This window comes from Hylobates moloch, unplaced genomic scaffold (assembly GCF_009828535.3).
Source record: "Hylobates moloch isolate HMO894 unplaced genomic scaffold, HMol_V3 SCAFFOLD_3, whole genome shotgun sequence".
NCBI classification, from domain to species: Eukaryota; Metazoa; Chordata; class Mammalia; order Primates; family Hylobatidae; genus Hylobates; species Hylobates moloch.
Genome location: NW_026652278.1, coordinates 112,328,261 through 112,347,495, shown reverse-complemented (window position 1 = coordinate 112,347,495; position 19,235 = coordinate 112,328,261). Strand labels below are relative to the sequence as shown.

At 35.5% G+C, this 19,235-nt stretch overlaps 1 pseudogene; it reads right to left on the bottom strand.

Annotated features, from left to right (window-relative positions):
- Window positions 1-13,833: 13,833 nt before the first annotated feature.
- The window catches only part of LOC116481082 (GTP-binding protein SAR1a-like), a 90,702-nt pseudogene continuing 85,300 nt past the window's right edge, over window positions 13,834-19,235 (bottom strand).

Below are 19,235 nucleotides of genomic sequence, written 5' to 3'. Positions count from 1 at the left end.
AATGAATAATTGGGTTTTAAAAATTGAACAAAATCAACAAACCTTTAGCTAGACTAAGAAAAAAGAGAAAAGGCTCAAATAAATAAGAGATTAAATAAAGATATACAACTGATATCACAGAAACTTATATATATATATATATACACACATATATATCTATATCAAATGCCTATGCTATATATACATATATAGATATGTACATATGTATATATACATTTATGTGTATATTTATTTATTTATATATTTATTTATATATGTATATATGTATATATACACATATATATCTATATCAAATGCCTATGCTATATATAAATTTATACATATGTACGTATGTGTATATATGTTTATATATAGCATAGGCATTTATATATATAGGCATTTATATATAGTATAGGCATTATATATAGCATAGGCATTTGATTTTTTTAAAGGCAGATATTCTATCCTTAGCCCTGTGCCAGCATTTGACACTACTTTTCACCTCCATCTCTGGCTCTAAAACTTTGTTGAGCTTTACTGAGCTTGCTGCTCATTGTTGCCCTGGCTGTGCACTACACTCTGTAAATTCGACTGCCTGCCTTTGCTAGACAAGATCTTTGTTCATGCTCTTCTCTCAGTCTTAAATGGGTTTCACTACTCACGTTGGTACTGGTCTTTGCTAATCACTTCAGATTTGCCAAAAAGTACTGATATCAACAGACAACCTAAAACTCTGAAAGCAAGTTTAAAAGACTCATCTATTAAAAGGGTTTTAAAAATTAGTTACAATACCTGAAAACTTGAAATGCTCCCAACTCTTAACATCTCCTATATGACAGAACTTTGAAAGAAGTATTCCCAATTATGACAGCAATCCTAAATATTTACCTTTGACTGACAATAAAGAGTTGTGATGGTGTAAGAAACTTTACTAAACTATCAGTAATAAAACTTAGTTTTTGATGAATTGTGCTACTGTAAAAATGAATTCTTTTATACTCTTTACAGAAAAAGACATGAAAAATAATTGTCACGTGAAGAGGTAAAGGGTATGCAGGCAAAAAAATAAGAAAAAATATTAGAAAACACTGTTAGGTAATTAATTAAAAATTGATGTTAGTTTTCTGAATGTGTAAGCTTTTAAAAATGTGTAATTAGTAGTAAGATATTTTATCATTCTAAAGAAAAATTTACTCTGTACCTGTTTACATAATGTTACATATTCTGTTTCTCAAAGAGAGTTTTCAAAATTGCAATAGATTCTGACTCCACATTTAGATCAGTCCTTAGTTTGGTGCTGTTTTATCCACACTGCAGAGAGAAAGAGATAAATACAGAGTAATACTATGTAAATAACTTTTCCAAGGTTAAGCAGCTAGGAAGAGGCTGAGCAGGGACATATTTAACCCAACCAGTATGACTCTAGATTTTGAGCTATTAACCAGGAATCCGAGACTTGTCAATTTTGACTGTACATTCAGATCTCTAGGGCAGCTTAAAAATACCAATGCCTGGGCCCCATCTCTGACCAATGAAATCATAATCTCTTGGGATCTGAACCTTGGTATTTTGTTAAAGCTCCCTAGGTGATTCTAATGTTTAGCCAAGTGTGAGACTCACTGCATTAAACCTATCTTATCAACAAAAGGTGTTGGCTTTTGTGATGGAACTTTAAACATTTTTAAGGCAGTTATGCTACATGAGCAATCTGACTGCAGGAAGCTGTGCCAACAAAATTTTCAAGGAATTTGTAATATCTTCCCTGGTTTGCGTCCCTATGGCCCTCTAATCCTCACAGCTGGCATTACTTAGTGTCCATATGCAAGCTCAGTTCCATCCAGGTTATGGGACCAACATTGTTCTCAGAAGCCTAAAGAAACAGAAATCTTTGTCATTAGTCACATAGCATCCATTATCTGTAGCCAATCCACTTTTCACTCTCTTCCCTAGTAGTCTGTAATCACATTTAGTAATTATTTAGTTTTACATTTGCTTCCACTTGACCAACTTACCACAATTGTTGCTTACTATTTACTTTTTCAATATTACCTTTAATATTCATCAATTTTTTTCATATATCATCTTTATGTCATTTTATTTCCTGGATTCTTTATACAAATACGCAAGTGTATGTATCTCATAAGATAGTTTATCTTCAGTGTATGTGTTGTTTCTGTTGAATTATCTTGGAAATCAAAGATTAGAGTTCATTTTATAGATTGGGAAGTAAAGATGAATATTTTAAATATGTGATGAAAAGCTAGTAAAAATATTGGAAAATGATTAGGAAGAAATGCGTCTTAACTTATAAAATATATATTTTTTTCATTTACGGGTACAAGGGATTGCTCCTTGCTAGGTACCTTTGTCCCTCTCTACTCTTTGCCATAGTCAGCGCTATGCTAACCATCTTTTTTGCTTTAGATGTGTAGATGTGATTATGTTATACTATTTACAGTATCCTACATAAAAAAGGAGGTGAAAAATTAAAAAAAAGAAAAAAGATTTCAACCTATTTTTTCTTCTCAGTAGTATTTAAAAACATGAATGCACAGTCTTCTTTGTGTCCTCATCAACAGCATAATGCTGAACACCTATTAGGATTTCAAAGATACAGCTGAACTTGCCACAGTGGTCTGCGATCTTTCCTGTCACCTGGCCCAAGCAGAGGAACTTCTTGCTTCATGTCAGGAGCACATGTGGCATCACTGGAGACATTCATGGTAATTCTAGGGTGTGAATTGATATTTGCCAGGGCATCATATTACTGCTGAGCTAGTACCTATTTACTTCTCTTTGCTTTTCTACTTGGTTTTGATCTCGATTTGATACATTTCTTTCGTGTTTCATATACACACAACACTGGGTCATTAGTCTTAAAAACCATGTACTTGAAATTCTTGCCAACTTCGATACAGGTATACCACTAATGTGCTTCAGCACTCAGAGTACAACAAGCAAAGAGGGAGAGAAAACCCAGGAGTGTTATGCTAATTCAGCTCCTTGTCTTTGGAAGAAAAACACCAGGAGGGGGGATAGAAGATTTACTTGCAATACCAGACACATGACAATTGTTTAATTATTTTATTGACTATGAATTATATTATAGCTGGCCTGGTTGGTAACCAATTGAATTAACATCAAAAAGAGAAAAGCTGATGGCAGGTATGACTTTTAGGGAGAGATATTTACTTTGTTCTAACTCTAAAGAATACTACAAAAAGTATAAGTGTGAAAGAATAGTTATTTGGCCATGTTATTTTGTGTAATTCATTTGGTCAACTGACTGATATGAGCTGTGTGACATTTATTAGCATCACTTTAATGAAATCAGAGGAAAGTTTCTATCTTTTGTTTACTCTTTTTCTTGACATTGTAATATAACCTTAATAAAATATAACATTAAAATATTATTTTAGCTTTCATTATTCCTGGAGTCCCAGAAGAACAGATAAAGATAGGGACTCTGGAGAAGTGGGCTGGTTCTCAGGGCAGAGCAGGCTGGTGAGGCGGTTACTGATCACGGAACAGAGGATGATTCAAAGAGAGATTCTGACATTAAGAGCCAATATGTAGTCTAACCAGCTTCTTTGCAACTGGCTAGAAAGGGGAACAGGATTCAGGTAGAAGGCAAAATGTCAGAGAAAGCATGAAAACCAACCAGAGGATGAGTATGAAAGCAGAAGGATGAACATGGGGTACGTGCAGATTCCTGGGGCCCCCTGGGTCCAACTGTGTCAGGAACCTGCCTATTCAGCTGCGAAACAGAACACTGAAGGCAGCCCAGTGAGCTTGAACTTCATGTCTGTGGAACTGATTCTTCTTATCATAGCCTTTTCTAGATTAGAAAATGGCAATTCAGGGAGGTTTGTTTATTCATCAGATCACACGGATAGTTAATGGGAATTCTAGTATTCTAACTTAAGTCTCCAGATTTTCTCTTCAGATTTCACTGTGATTGGCATATGTCTGTTATCTCAGTCTTAAGTCTTATTACTCTTCTTATTCCCCCACGTTGACCTCAGACTTATTCTAAAAACCAGGACTGATCATAGTAATTCATAATTTAAAACAATTTATGGTTTCCCATAATGAAGTTTAAATTTCTTCACATAGCCCACAAAGTCTTCTGATGATCTGGCTTTTGCTACCTGTGCAGCCTCCCTTCCTATGCATGCCCCAGCTTGTCCTCTGTGATCAAGGTCTCCATCTCTTTCATCTCTAGTACAGCACCCTGCTTGTTAATAAGGTCATGGAAAATATGTGGCTATATCCACTACTGCACTTGTGGTATTGAAGATAGATATTGCTTGGATGATATTCACTCATCTGAATATTATCTTTCCTTTACATCACAATCTCCAAGCACTTTTTGTAGATTATCAAAGCCTCACAAAATCCTATGAAGGTGCGTAGACATCCAACAAATAACTACTAAAATGAGTAAATGAAGCATAAACTTTATGTTCATTTTTTCTATGTATAGTATTGTCTCATTGGAGAATATTCATCCTCAAAACTAAGGACTTCAAGTGAGAGTCAATCTGTCAGTAATAAATACATTTTCATCTGCAGGGTTGTACCCCAAATACTCTACTTTGAACATAATTCCTGTAAGATGCATTTTTCTCAAGGCAGATTATCAGCTGCTTATATTTTCCCAGGACAAAAGTGCTCTTAAGAGCCTATCTTAATTGAGCAATTGATTAATTAGCACTTTTCTATTTTCACCAGGGAGTGAGAATTTAGAGGGTATTACTGTGCTAATAAGCTCACACCTTTCCTATTTTAAACTGTTTTCAATTTTGGGAATACAAATCCCTAAGACAAGAAAAATAAATTTGAAATCTTTTCATCCATGCAAAATGCAAAGTAGGTCACCCCACCTGTTTCTACTTGACTAGCACATCTGCTGAGGAACAAGACATTTTCCTCTCATGTTTCTGTTTCAAATCTACCACGTGTTTGTTGGGGGAATTTAATATCATAATATATAAAGTAGCAAAGAGCGCCAAGTCACAGACAGATTAAAAAAGAGTTAAAAGGTCTATCTTAGTCCATTTTGTGCTGCTATGACAGAACACCTGAGATTCTAATTTATAATGAACAGGAATTTACTGGCTCACAGTTCTGCAACCTGGGAAGTCTAAAGTGTAAGGTAAGACACTTGCAGTTTTGGTGTCTAGAGAGGCTGTTCCCCTCTTCCAAGAAGGCACCTTGCACATGAATTCCCATATGGCAGAAAGTAGAAAGGTAAGAGAGTCCACTCCTGAAAGCCCTTCTCTGCCCTCATGTCGTAGACACCTCCCATTAAAACCTACTTCCCCACACTGTTGCATTGGGTCTCAAGTTTCCAACACATGAATTTGGGGGGGCACATGTAAGCTAAAGCAAGGCCCAAGTCTCTTTTCCTTATTTGATAATTCTCTTTTAACTTCCTTATTTGACAATTCTCAAATGTATGTATGCTCATTAATAAACAATAACCAATCGTTATAATTTCTATTATGATTTTTAAAAATTTGTTCTAGATATCACTCTTCAAGATAACCACTCTCTAGGAGAGCCCTGACTAGGGAAATGTTATGTTCAGGTGTGTGAGTCAGATGAGACATTATGAGGATGTGAACCCAAAATGTATAAGACAGAAGAAATTTGTTATTCACAGGCACCAGAGAGGTAACGGGTGTTTATGGGAGACTGAGGAGAAGTCTAGAAGTGACAGAGAGCTCAACCAGCAGGTGGGAAGAGGGACAGACAGGACCTGTGGGACTATGCCCTTATTAAAGTCCATGGGTGTTATCCCTTAGACCTCCCTGCAGGTTTGTGGATTGTATATATTTAGTATACAAACAAATAAATATATATAAATGACATATAAAGAAAACACACATGAAGGGGGAACTTATTTACATGACTCTTATGTTGACCATTGGGTTTTATTGTGGTCAGCAATTGTGGAGTGTGTTGGGTTTGGGGTGTGGGATGAGAAACAAATGATATATCACAAACAACCACACAGGGAGGTAAAGTTTTAACTAAGCCAGAGGTGATGGGGTACAATTGGGTTTCAAACATCTGTCAAGCTTAAAAATGGATGCCAAAAGCAGCAATTATATAAGCAAATTTATAGCACCAATTAAAGTATATGTGGTGAAAAGTTGCATGTTCATAGATAGCCAGTACACTTAAGAAAAATTTAGTGGAGATACTTTTTTGCAAAATTAGTCTTCTGAAACTTGACAAAAAAACATACAGAATGATAGAGAATTTATCTAACAGCACCAATGCTTCTCGGAAGAAAAGCCCTGCCATGGAATAGGTTTTCTTTAATGGGTTTGTAATGAGCTGCAGGTGGTGGTCTAGGGCTATGCCGAATTATGAGGTTATTAACGATATTGGAGGGAAAAGCAAGTCATCAGCAACAGAGTTTAATATGCCTTTGACTTTAATGAAAATTTCCATATCTATAAGAAATAGAATTCTCTACATTTTAAATATAGAAAAGGCAAAATTGTGTTAAATACATTTAGTATACAAATAAATACAGATAAATAACTGTAATAGGTAAATACATAGGGTATAAAATTGTACTGCAAAGCTGACATTTCATCTATGTTTATAAAACTCATTTAAAGAGGTAAAAATAACATTCCCTAAAATGTTCCCTTAAAAGAACTATTTACGAGTCACAAAGTCTGCATTTAATACCTTACTTTGTGTTTTAAAGTTATTCAATTAGTTAAAGTTATTATATTTATTATTGACTGACATATATATTACTTTCTTAGACTTCATTTTTTTCTCAAAAATGAGTGGTTAGATACAATTGCCTACTAAAAAATTAATATTTTGCCCTCATGTTATGCATTACTTCCTTGTGTTTACTCTGTAATACCGTAAGTGAAACTTGGGAATAAGAGAAGACTCTTCCCATAATTCTATGACATTAAGTAACAAACTAGCCTCAAAAGGACTTATATCAGAAATCCGTGGAAGGCATCTTAAATGACAAGAGTACCATCCAGGTCAAAAGCTGGAAGAGCAGGGTGAGAAAATCTAATTATGGTATGTGCATCTGAAACAAAAATGTTATATATGTAAAGATACAATGTGTTTACTGCTGTACATGGTGCTCAGAAAAAAAAAATAGTCATGGTTCTAGAGTACATCATTTTAACCCAGCACTTTCAAGGGGAATGTGTGCTAAATGCAGAAAACTGAAGAGCACCATGTTGCATTTGAAAGTAGAGGTCTCAAAACGACACTTGTAATTTCATGCCCATCAACAGAACATTTCATGGTTCTTGTTGTGATTCCGTTCTCAACAAGGAACCGTCAGAGGAAGCAATTGCCTTCCCATGTTTATTTCCCAAAGGAGCTGACTAAAATGGAAGTTTCTGTGCCTAGGACTTTGGCATTTATTAGGTTCTATTAATTACCTTATACATTTATGTGTTTATAAAGATACATGTTGTGAATTTTAAAAGTGGCTTTCTGGCTTATCTATCAGACTCACCTGGACTTGGTTAACATAAAGCAATCTTCTGAATCTACTCAACGCTGGGTGATCAAGGCACTCAAAATATGAGTTTGAAATGCTCTAGAAGTAATTATGTATCATGGTCAATTCAAAACTCTTGTGTTATCCTGTAAAAAGCTGCCTGAGCAGCAGTCAACTCCATAGATGGTATCTTTGTCTCATCTTATTCTAGATGGAAAAATCAAAATAAAATAACAAAGATAAATTCCATCAGTCATAATGTTTTAGAAAAATCTTTCCACTCTGCTTTGGAAAGAAATACAAAATTAGGTAAAATTCAGTATAGTAAAAATTATACTTAGAAGCAGTGACTGTAACCTTCCCTACTGGAACCTGACCACAAAGTTGTATTAACATGACCTGGCACCAGTTCTTATATCGTGCTTCCTTTCTTATTAGTTCTTAAAGCAATGATCACAGAGACATTAACAAGGAAACTTTGCAAAATACACTATTTCTTTCCTATAATGAATGGGCATATTTTGAATGAATGGACCTTAACTGAACTTATCAATAGAGCAGTCTAGTGCCTCCTAAAGAGGAAACATTTTGCTACCAGGTGACATCTGGCAACATCTGGAGGCACTTTTGGCTGTCACAGCTGGAATAAAGCATGCTATTAGCATCTCGCTGGTAGAGGCCAGAGATGCTGCTAAATATCCTATGTGCAGGACAGCACCCACAGAAAAGAATTATCTTGTCTAAAATATCAGCCAGTTTCAGTAGCTTATGCCTGTAATCCCAGTATTTTGAGGGGCTGAGGTGGGCGAATCACCTGAGGTCAGGAGTTCGAGATCAGCCTGGCCAATGTGGTGAAACCTCATCACTATTAAAAGTAAAAAAATTAGCCAGGCATGGTGGCGCATGCCTGTAATCCCAGCTACTTGGCATGCTGAGGCAGGAGAATCACTTGAACTCGGGAGGCAGTGGTTGCAGTGAGCCAAGATCGTGCCACTGCACTTCAGCCTGAGTGACAGAGTGAGACTTTGTCTCAAAAAAAAATATATATATATTTATATATGCACACAAATATATATATACACACACACATATATACACATTATATATATCACTGAAGTTGAGAAACTGTGGCCTAGATCATTGAATTATTTTAAATACACAGGTAATTGTTTAAAGATATGGAAATTAAATCAAAATAAGCTTATAGAACGATTTTTTCTTACTGCAGTGACTAAATACAATATAAGACGCGTTTGAATCAATTTTATGAGTAGCTTTTTATAGTTATTCACTTAAAATGTTTTTATTGTTGCTATATTTTTATGTGTCAATTAATAAAAACTCCAAAATGAAAGATTTCATGAAGCATTACTAACTAGCCAGACATCTGAGAAATGTTCACACATAAATGTTAGATCTGGTTGATTATTCTGTAAATCTCATTTTCATGCCCTTTTTCCACCAGTGGAGCCAATGAATTTTCTTGATGTTACTCAAATATCTTCTCCCTTCTTTGTATAACTATTCCTGTTAATTAGACAGTGATTCCCAACCTGATTATGACATTATTTTGCTTCTTTTGTTAGTTACTATATTCAAGTGCCTAGTAATTAATAAGAAAGCTTTTAAAAAAAGGCAGAACTCTTATACAGGAAGCCATCCTCAGGCGAGTTACAGTGTATAAACAGTCCAGCCGACTGCACGGTGTAATGGAGCAGTCTGTATTATCCCATGGCATGCCGATAATAGCTCAGCTCCATATTCATGAGTTTCAAGCTATTCATATAGAAGATCCATGCCCCTTCCATTCAGAAAACATTGTATGATTCAATGAGCAAAATGATTACTGAGCACACTGTAGAATACGTGTATACTAACAGCTCAATTGTGCCATGCCCGTAGACAAAAGTTAGTCTTCTCTGTTTTATTCATTTGTTTGTCCATTTATTCAACAAGTAAATGGAAGTGCTACTTATTTATTGCACATCTCCACAAAAGCAGTCACTTTCATAGACATTTTCTTTTTTAATTCGCATATCACCCTGAGAGATATTTGTATTGATGTTTTATTGTAAACTAGGGCTTTAAGCTCAGGGATTTATGAATGTCCTCAATGCTTAAAGCTAGGAGACGATTATACAACATTTTTTCTCCCAGATGTATTCTCCATATTTCTCTGCCTTGTCCTCTCCCCTGAGGATCTGAATTCTACAGATCCCATCACCCAGATTCTTTTCCCCTCTGGTTTCTGGTTGAGTTCAGCCAATGAAATGCACCAGCAGATTAGGGGGTGGGAAGAGAAACTGTGTGGGATATTTATTCCCTCTGCTCTCTCCCTGCCTAGTAATGCTTCTGGTCATTGTTGTGCTTCTCAACAATTACAGGTCCTGTTTGGGGTCCCTTTCCCAGGAACCCAAGTTCTCTCAGGGTTCTGGTAATACCACTCACTTCCTCTCATCTCCTTTTCTGCTCTAAGGATAAAAATGATTTCCTGGCTGTTTTTGGTTTCTGGTGCCTCAGAGTCCTCTGGTTCCCTTGATTCTGATCATACCTTTATGAATCACCTCCTCATTAAACTTTTTAGTGTCTGCTGTAACCATGACAGATAGAGCAGTAATGTCATGATTGAAACCCAGGTCTCTCTGACTTGAACACCTGAGCTCTGTTTATTTCACCATGATGTTTACTTGTGCCAGTGTATAAAGATGCATTGGGAGAGTGAGTATAATCCTTGCTCTCAAGTGGCTTCCAGTTTCTCTAAGCAGACCCACACTAAGCTACTACAAAAGAATATAGTAAATGCTACAATAAAGGAATAAGGAAATAAACCAAAAATATCCTGTATTCCTGAAAAGGAAGAGTGGTAAATGTTAAACATTGGTCTTTAAATATTGAATATTAAAATTTTACACAGCAGTGGGTCCTGAGAAACTACCAAGACTCACTTCCTTTCTTTACAGAAGGAAACTGAGACTCCCTAAGGACGTATAGGAACTGGGTAAGTTCCACAAGGTGTATTAGTGGCCAAGCCGGGTCCGGTATCCAACTCTCTTAATTGCTATCCAAGTGTTCATTCCTCTCTACTAAATAATTCATATAGGCTCCTAAAAGAGTACCAAGAGAGCATCTCAGACATCAAGTGATATTCTATACACACTCTGCATATATTAATCAACCAACAGTAATTTCTCTACTTGATGAATATCAGAATGCAAAAATGAAAATACAGCCATATATCCACCTCCCAAGAAACTCCTACAAAATAAAGAATATATAAGTATAATATGTGCAGAATTAAATCAATCTAGCCAGAGCCCTAAAAATTGTAAACTCTTCCCAAGAAACTTTTTTCCAACTTAATCTAAATATTGACTGTTTTGAGATTTATTTTCCTCATTTAAAAACAGTTAGAGCTAACACATCTGCATGATAGCAGAAAGAGATGCTATCAAATGCTCAGTGTGTCAGCATTTGTAATCTGCTTTTGGCCAGTGGGAGGTGAAGTGGTTTATTTCAAGTTGAGAACTTAGGTGAAAACCCTTTATGTTTGTTTTATTCAGAATAGCTTTCACACAGATACAAAGCCATCAAAGCACCAAGCAGTCCATTTCTGCTACATAGTGTTGTTTATTTTTTATGCAGAGTAGTTCTAATGTTAGGATTTAAATGTTTTAACGCTGCTTAGTTCTTATGTATTCAAAAATTTTAGATAACATCAAATCATTTATTATAGATTTATTTAAATTGAGATCATTTTAATAAATAACAAACGACAGACAAAGTCTACTACAAGGGGAGTTTGAACAAGCCCTGTGGTCTAAATCAGAAGGAGTTTCTTTGCTAATTTTGTGCATACTAGCCTCACCGGGGAGCAAAGTGCAAAAAGCAGGATGGAGAAAGTTACTATTCCATTGGTTTATTTTTCATTTTAAATTTTTATGTAAATCCAACTAAACAGATTTAGTTTCCGGCTTCTCCTTTTACACGGAAGTAATTTGTCATTGGAACAGAATTCAGGTGATCCAGAAATTCTCAGTTGTGTCACATTATTTCTTTTTCTTCCTATCCTTTCCTCTAAACTAAAACTTATGTCTTCACACAAGTGCATAGGACATTTTTTTTCAAAGACTATTTTCCACTGATGGTTTCCAGCCACACTAGAAGTCTAAGTGCCAAACTTTCTTAGGAAATGCTGCCCTTATGACATTTTTTGGCAGGGAGCTGAAAGGCAGGCAGTAGACAGCATACAGAAAATTTTGTTCTTCCATGATTTCCCTTATGATTCTAAATGGACCGAGATTTAAGATAAAAATCCAAACAATGTCCAGCATAGTTTTGCATTCATATTCTTCATAAATATCCTGGTTCATAGGCTTTTCCCAGCAGAAAATATCAATTGATGAATCAATTCACTCTGATAAGATGGATAAGTCCCTAATAGGTGCCAGAGCTTGTGTAACTCACTGCCCATAAAGAGACAAATGAAAGTGCCACTTGGCTTCAGAAGAGTCTAAAAGGAGAGAGAGACAAATGTCCTAAAAATTAATAAGGAGAGAGAGAATGATAATAATGATGACAACCAAATATACAAAAAGTGTTTGTGTGTTGTACAACATGCTAAGAGCATTATGTGTATTGCCTCATTTAATCATTGCTGTCTGAATTTTTCAGATAAGGAAGTTAAGGTTTAAGAAAGATTATTCAACTCACCCAATAAAATAATGGCATGAAAGAGTACAGCCAGAATTCAAATCTAGGAAAGCTTGATTATGTTCCCCAAACAAGGATACCCTTCAAATACTACTGCCATTCAATCCTCCCAATCAGGAAAGCAACAGTGATAAGACACTGTCATCCAATCCATAGACATATTTTATATTTCATCACGTACTCTTATAATGCCTCTTTTTTCCTTTCACAAATTTTTCCAATTCAAAAACTTAATCCCTAAAATCTGTGTTCTTAAACTATGTATGGACAAGTTGAGTCAAAGTAAAAATAGTTTTTTTTGCCTTGTTATATAATTTGAGGGATAAGGTATTTAAAAGATACTTAGAGTTTTAAAGAGATATCTGTACACCCATGTTCATAGCAACACTATTCACAGTAGACAAAAGATGAAAGCATCCCAAGTGCCCATCAACAGATGGATGGATAAGCTACACATGGAATATACATGCAATGGAATATTAGTCAGCCTTAAAAAGGAAGGAAATTCTAACACATCAAATTGCTTATTATAGAGTAATTTAAATTAACATCATTTTAATAACTAACAAGCAACAGGCAATGTCTAACACAAGGGAAGTCTGAACAAGCCCTGTGGTCTAAATCATAAAGGTTCATCAATAGATGAACTTTGAGGACATTATACTAAGTGAAATAACCCAGTCACACACAGACAAATACTGCATGAGTTCATTCACCTGAAGTATACATAGTAGTCAAACTCACAGAAACAGAAAGTAGAATGGTGGTTGGCAGGGTAGATGGGGATGGAGAAAGGGGAAGTTGTTTAATGGATATAGAGTTTCAATTTTGCAAAATTAAAAAGTTCTGGAGATTGGTTGCCCAACAATGTGACTATCCTTAACTCTACTGAAAATGGTTAAAATGGGAAATTTCATTATATGTAATTTGCCTCAATTAAAAAGAAAAAAAGTCAAAAAATACTTAGAAATTAGGTCTAAGAAAAGATTAAAGGAAGATGAGTCCCTCTGGTAAGGACAATAAAGGATGAACCAATTTGATCTTTTCCAATATTGCATGAAGCTGGCATTACTGATACTGTGACATGAGAGTATTACCCCTACAGTGATTTATTAAAAATCTGGTTGTAGTGATGCAGAAGATTAATACTTATAATTGGGCTCTTCCTTATTGCATTGATAAGACACAAACAATACAGACCCAGACATGTAACCAATAGGAATAAAATCAGAAATATACCCACCAATTTTATGCATTACATATATCTTCTCATTGTATAATCTTCTCATTCAGTATAAGTTCTTTTTTTTTTTTTTTTTTTTTCGACATCCAAACATGTCCTTTACTTTATTTCCTTTTCCCAAAGACGTGGTGTTTTCAGTGTTATATGCTTACCATGTGAATAAATAAAATCACAAAATTTTACCAGCCCAAGAAAAGTATTTCTCATGTTCGTCATGCACTGTGTCACAAAGAATAATTAAAATTAACTCTGTGATCTTTAATACTCATCCAGCCCCAGGCAGAGAGTTATTTCCAGGTTATTTTAAAGGGCTTTCAAACTGTTGTTCAGAGGAAGTTAAACCTGGATCAAACCAGGTTAAACAAACACAAGTTTATTTTCTCTTTTGAGCAATGCTTTAGACAAGGGCAATAGGGTCTGAATGCAGCTTGTTCTTCAGGTGGCCTGAAATGCACAGGTTGTTCAGCGGCTTATTAAACCCGAATCCTACAACAGAAAGCAAATTATCTCTAAGGGAACTTTGTCACCAGGGTGTCTCTTCAATAGTGGTATCTATTGCTACCACAAGTTCTAAAATAAATATAATTTAAGTTACAGGTAAGGGAGTAAAAACTTATGAGCTATATGTCCAAAAAAAGTGAAACTGATGGGAATGGTTCCTGCACCTAAATCAGCCTGCTGTACTACACCACTCTTTCCATATAGAACTTTTCCAAGTTACAGTAATATTTACTGTAGAGGAAACGATTAGACTTATATACATTTGTCTAAACAAACTGAGTACTCTGTGTTGATCTCCTCTTCTCTTATCACTCTCTCCTCGGAGTAAACCATAGGAGTAAGGTCCATAGTGAGAAAGAAAGAGAGCAAACTTTAATAATAGGCTGCCTTTGTTATGCTGATGCCTGAAGCAGAATATGTTTCTACCTATTCCCCAGTATTTTTAGTGAGGTGAATTTTTGAAAGAGGTGAGACAATGTGGAAATTAAACTATATGGCTTAGTGCTTGCATTGACTTTGACTAAGGTCGTTGGAAGAACAGCAGGTAAGTGCTGTAACTAGACGTTCTGTTTAGCACACACACCCATGAGAATGTTACCTAATCTTTCTTCTGTGACATAAATCCTTCTCACCTTCTTTCTAGCCTTTCCACCAAATGGAGCTAATCAATTACTCTAATTACTCCAATTATGCTTCCTTTGATTTGCATGTATTATTTTCATGATAATCTCATTAGTATGAAAGTGAGCATCTTATCTGCAGTATAACCAAAAATGTGCATGTATATTTTCACTGTTAATGAGCTGTTAATTCTATTTGTTTCCATTCTTACCATGTTTTCAGCTCATTTCATTTTTGTGACTGCAAAAATGTAAACATTCCACAGCGTCCACCTTCTTATTTGGTCTGTTTATTCTTAACGTTTTATTTACTTATATGTCTTCCTGAAATCAATGACTTCTCATACTCTATTTCCACTAAGAAATCTTGATAATATATACTCCTTCAATATAAAGCATCACTCTTCTAATCAGGACTGTCCACTCAGCTTATCAAACCATTTTCGACTTACAGATAGATGTACAGTCTTGAGAACTGCACAGAACTTGAAGACAGTAGACATCCTGAACATTATTACCTGCTACAGGCATTACAAATGCTAAACAGAGTGAATCAGGAGAGGGGTAATAAAGAGTTTCCCAAAAGCCCATGACATGGTCTTTTAGCCAAATTATCCTTTTTAAAGTGCTTTACTACCTAACATTTCTTCTTACACAAATCATCTACAATTAACACTGCCCCAAGCTATTTTCTATAAGTTTATACATTCCCAAACAGTGATCCATTTGGTATACCAGCTACATTTATGGATGCATAAGCAAGTAATTGAAAACCCACAGTACTTTAGGCCAGGTTGTTTCTTTGAATAAAAAAAAATCAAGGCCATGAACAGAAAATAATATATATTTGTTCATATAGAGGCAGTCTTAAAATAATTAAATATAAATTATCATTCCATAATTTTGTCAAAGGATACATCTATCTTGGTTCTGATAATATTTAAAGTCCCAAATTCCAAATTCCCCATGTCCTTTAGGATTTCCTTTGAAGTTAGAATCTGTTTTTAAGAATTGTTTTACAAAAAAGACTAGAATTTATGATATGAAAAAACATTTGTATTATCTTAAAGAAACAAGCTTGTTCAAGGCTTTGAATGCAAATCTGCTCTTAGTCCCTTACCATGTAACCCAGAGGGACATAAATAGCAGTGCTGTATTTCATTTCCAGGCCCAGTTATGGCTCAGCCTCCTTAAGGTAATGTTCTGGACGTTGACAGGAGGCTTTAAATCTTTGGTGGGCTTATGAACTGCAACAGGGAACCTTTCATGATGTCCGGGATCCCAGAAGTGAGACGCCATGGCTAATCTCTGAGTCACTGGGCTCCTTTAACCTGCTCTCTTCACACTTTTTTCCATATTTCATCTTCTCTGAGCTGAGTTTGCTTTATGATTTTGGTTAAGTGTGAGGAAATCAGTGTGGCAGATGGAAGGAACTCAAGCTGTTCTATACCAAATGCTAAATTTCTACCAATATTTATTTTGTTTGCCATAGTAAAATCCCCAACATGCCGTTTTTTAATGTGTCGGGTCAGCCTTATCACTTGCCAGTTTAATAGCAGATGCAATATTCCCTTACAGAAGACAAAGAAAGGGCCTCCATGTTTAGTTTCTAATGTTAAGAACAACATAGTTTGTGGCATACAGCAAACTGAAACATAAAGTACTTTAAACATAGTGCCTATTACAAAGGCCAGAGCCTTGCTTGGGCCTCCATGGTTAGAGACATGGCTGAGACCCTTACGCTGACGGCAGCTGTGAGTGATGTAAGGGGCACTGATCTTGGAGCCAGAGATTCTCAACTCCAGTTCTGACTCTGCCAGCCTGTTACCCCAAGTTACCAATAGCTTCTCAGAACTTGAGTTGCTGCAATAGTAAAGTCAAAATAAGGCAGAACTCAAAGGATTTAATTAGAAATAAGTAAGATTATGAATAAAAATATGTTTGTAGGCTAAAGAGCATCTTACTGTGGGTTGTGATCCTTCTGTTACAAGGTTGTAATATTTTTGGGCCAATTTTGTTTACTTAACATTAGTAAATTATGTCATTGCTATCATATTGATTTTTAACTTTTTAACAGATTTTTTTGTGTCTGACTTGATGCCAAAAATCCAACTGGGAACGCAAATATTTAGTCAATAATCTGGATTGCATAGCACATACACATATCATTACTTATATACAAAATAGCTACACTTCTAACAGATTTTTAAATTGCTGTTTAGCATTATGGAGAACCAGATTAAGAAGCTCTTTGTAAACTGTACCTTGTAACCTCAGCAATCTAGGAGCTAAGTTATTAGACATCAAAATTATGTGCAGTTTTATGCCAGAGTCCTTTTTAAAAAGCTAAGCACAAATGGTTCAGAGTCTTTGTCCAAATAAATAGCCATCATTGTCTCTTTGTACATGTATTTATATATAGATATGCTACTAAGATAGAGAGAACTATAACTATAAATATAAAGTAATGAGATAATGATACGTACTGTAAAAATATGAACACATACACATATGTACTGAATATAGATGATTACATATATATATGCATTGTATATATATATAAATATGGATACATATATATTGTGCGTACACACACGTACACACAAACGTCTGCATGAGACCAATGCCAGGTCTCTATTCCAGAACAATTGTGTTAGAATATATAGGGTGGAGTTGCTGCACTAGTGCATAGTAAAAGCTCTCCAGGTGATTTTCACAAGCACTAGGAACCACTCCTCCACATATGTATCTGAAGTCCTCTGTGTATCTTGTATTCAGTATGTACTTATATTATGCTGGCCCATACGCTTCCATCTAGACTCGAAGGACAATGCCAATGGCAAAGTTAAAAGTCTTCATCTGCTGTGACTAATTCATCAAACTCCTTGACTTCCACCTTGATTGTGAGGCCTCTTCAGCCACATGGAACTGTAAGTCCATTAAACCCTTTTTCCTGTATAAATTACCCAGTCTCAGGTATGTCTTTTTCAGCAGCGTGAAAATGGACTAATACAGTAGGTCCGGGTGAGACCTGAGATTCTGTATTTTTAACCAACTACCAGGTAATGCCAGTATTTTAGGCTGTGGACAGCTTTTGAGTGGCAAGGCTGCCAAAAAAAAAAGAAGTAAATCAGAATTTATAACTTTCTGGAAAAAAATTCTTGACTACATAGGCTTTCTAAAACAAAACATTTAAGAAATAATATACAGAGTATGAATCAGACACTTAAAAAGCAGAGACAACGTAGCATCTGGCTTTTGAACAATGACCTTGTTTGCTTAATGGCACTCCAAAGTATTTTCATGTTCTTCTGTTGCCCTAACTACACTTCAGTAATTAGTAAATATTACAGGCATGCTGAGATTTGCTGCCTGGTCCAGTAGTCAATCATTCAAGCATCTATAAGAAAAAACAAGCATGTTAATGCATTTCTGTGATTTGTAGTTTCATAAATGTTGTTCTAACCATATTCCTCACAGTTAGCAAAACAGGAATGCAGTAATTCTTTTATTTCAACATATAGTTCATCATTAATCTTGAGATTCTATTATAAAAGACTGCACCCCATGAAATTAATCAATATGCTCCACGTTTTTATTCTGCTTCTTTTTTCCCTGTGTCATTGCTAAATTCAAGAAACTGAAATACCAGTTTCCATAACACTCTGAAATTCTTTACTTTGACAGAACATGCAAAGTTAGGTTTTGCAGAGTTTTCTTTTACTCAAGTCAGAAAGACCCAACTATGCTGGACCTCTTCCCTTCTACCACTTTGAAGGAGACTAATTTTATGGAACAGAAGATGTGGCATGAGAGGACTATTTAATTCCCAGCTCTTTTATTTAGGGGTCTAGTCTGACCTGAGTTAGTCACTGAAATGTCTCTGGGCCTCAGTTTTCTTATATAAAATGAGATGATTAATATTAATAGTACCAACATATTTATTATTACTATTATAACTACAGGATGTGAGCTAATACATACGTTTGAGTCAGAAAACTTTTTAAGTGAAGTTATGAATCCTCATATGAGACACATATGTGGAACATTTCTCCTTTCTTTCTCTAACTTAAATGTGGCTTGGCAGCTGGGACTCTAGGTTGGATACATGGATAAAAGTTTATAATTATTTCAGCCTCTGCCAACCAGTTTTACTCTTTGCATTTAGTTCACAAGATGGAACGTCTCAGAAAGGCAGGAGCGATGTTATTTACCATGTGGTGACAGTGCTCAGCACAACACCTGGCATGTGGGAAGCCCCATGAATGCCAATTAAATACATAAATAAAAATCATTTGTCTATTATACATTTAGTTTCTTCTAAGTTTAAAAGGTGCAAAACTCTGGTAAGTAATTTGGAATTGAAACAGTACTTTTTAATTTGAAATCGACATGATGACAATAAACATGTTAACACATATTCAATCACAAATTCATTTTGGTCTTCCTGTTAAAGTGGCAATCAGCATTCATTAGTAGTTCTAAATCTTTTAAAATATAAAGGCAATGGAAACCTTACCTAGCCAATGCTGTGGTGTTTACTCAGGAAAGAATAGCGTCTCACTCTGCCCTCTCCTTGCCCCCTCTCTCCTGCCCCATACTCCATCCGCCTGCAACATATACCCCATCACTACCTTCCAGACCTCTGAAGCTTAGACAGTCCCAGAAATGGTCCAGG